This window comes from Plecotus auritus (genome assembly GCF_963455305.1).
Source record: "Plecotus auritus genome assembly, chromosome: 2".
NCBI lineage: Eukaryota > Metazoa > Chordata > Mammalia > Chiroptera > Vespertilionidae > Plecotus > Plecotus auritus.
In genome coordinates this window covers 69,969,129-69,971,456 of record NC_137771.1, presented here as the reverse complement: position 1 = coordinate 69,971,456, position 2,328 = coordinate 69,969,129, and positions in this window count along the sequence as shown.

The window sequence follows — 2,328 nt, the reverse complement described above, 5'->3', positions numbered from 1 at the left end:
ATTTTTGGTGTGTATGGTTTTTAATTTTACTCACCAAAGTTTTAAACATAAAAAGTGCCTACTAGAGGATATCAGTGCCTGACATATGTTGATAGATTAAGAGTTGGTTTTATTCATTTAAATTGAAAAACAAGCATCAATTTATAACAGAAGTTGGCAAACTTGGCCTACAGGTTAAAACTATCCTGCTGCCTGATATTGTAAGTAAAGTTTTATTGAAACACCACCACACACATTTATTTACACATTATCTATGGCTACTTTTATACAACAACAGTAGAGTGAAGTAGTAGGAGCAATCACTGTATGAGCCACCCAAGAAAGGGTTGCCACCCTCTGTCAAGGTTTAGGAGATAGAAAAGTTTTTTTTTAAATTGCCTTTAAAAAAACATCAAGAATGTTACTGAAAGTCACAAAAGAAGAAATATATATTCAAGTCAATTCTTGATATAGCATGTTCATTTTTAGGAAATACATGTGCATAAGTATATTACACACACACACACACACACAGAAAATCCATTGCAGCATTATTTGTAATGGAAAGATTGGTAATATAAAGTTTAGTACATACATGTACTGGAATTCTAGTAACCATTAAATAACTTGACAATGGAGATTATATATCCTATATAATAAAGAGATAATATGCAAATTAACCCTCATGCCCTCACAAGATGGCTGCCTACGATCAGGCCGGCAGGGGGGTTAGTGAGGGATGACCAAACGACTGAACAGCAGGCTGTGTGGGGTGACCAGGCTGGCAGGGGGGCCATGAGGGGCAACCAGGCTGGCAGGGGCAGCAGTTAGGGGTGACCAGGCTGGCAGAGGGGGGCAGTAAGAGGCAACCAGGCTATTGGAGGGGGGCAGTTAGGGGCAACCAGGTTGGCAGGTGGGGGTGCAGTTGGGGGTGACCAGGCTGGTGGGGGGGAGCAGTTGGGGATGATTAGGCTGGCAGGGAGGCAGTGAGGGGCGACTAGGCCGGCGGAGGGGGTTGCAGTTAGGGGCAACCAGGCCAACAGAAGGGGGCAGTTACAGGCGATCAGGCCGGCACGCAGAGGCAGTGAGGGGCGATCAGGCTGGCAGGGGATGGCTGTTAGGGGCAACCAGGCAGGCAGGCAGGTTAGTGATTAGGAGCCAGCAGTCCAGGATTGTGAGAGGGATGTCTGACTGCTGGTTTAGGATCAGGCCTAAACCAGCAGTCGGACATCTCCCAAGGGGTTCTGTATTGGAGAGGGTGCAGGCTGGGCTGAATTTCATGCACTGGGCCTCTAGTACTAATATAAAACCTTTAAAATATGTTTTAAGGTGAAAAAATTAGGTGCAAAATAGTGTGTATAATGTAATTTATATGGAAATTACTGAAAACTACTGACATGGGTGGGATTAAGAGTGGGAGGGATCCATAGTTTTCATTATAGCGTCCATCTTTTGAATTTTGAAAAGAAAGTTTGTATTTCCTATTCATAAATAAGAAAGAACATGTAAAGTATGATACTATTAATAAACACTAATAGAAATGTAAAATTGACCACGAGATGACAAATTGTTCATTAATTCTATAAATGACATCAGACTGTTCAATGAGGGGCTTAAGGCTAAGAATCAGAGCACTGGAAAGCACAAAATTTCCATCCTAATGTTTTCATTTTGGCTTTGGTTTTTTAATCACTATATGTACTTCAAAACTAAGGTAAAAAGTTCTTAGTGATTCTTTCAAATTTCAGTGTGAATGTCCTCTATTTTCTATTTCTGAATCACAGCTTTAAAATATTAAAATCTGCCCTGGCCAGGTAGCTCATTTGGCTAAAGCATTGTCCCCATATGCCAAGGTTGCGGTTAAATCCTGGTAGGGCACATACGGGAAGCAATCAATGAATGCATAAACAACAAATGGAACAACAAATAGGTCTCTCTTTCTCTCTACAATAAATAAATAAGTAAATGTTGCCAATAACTGAAGACACCAAACATGAAATCCTCACTAGATTAGAAAAAAAAAAGTTAGAACCAGAATTACTGAAAAATAAGAGCATGTACTGGTGGTGAGAAGGATCCTTTTATCTTCATATATGATCTCACTTATATGTGGAATCTAATGAACAAAATAAACAGATTAATAAAATAGAAACAAAGGCATGGATATATGGAACAGACTGACAGTTGTCAGAGGGGAGGGAGGAGGATGGGACTGGATGAAAGAAGGTGTAGGGATTAGCCCAAGAACATATATGCATAGATACAGACAGCAATGTGATAATGGCCAGAGGGAAGGGGGTTGGGGGGCTAGATGCAGGTGGGTAAAGGGGAAAAAATAGGGACACCTGT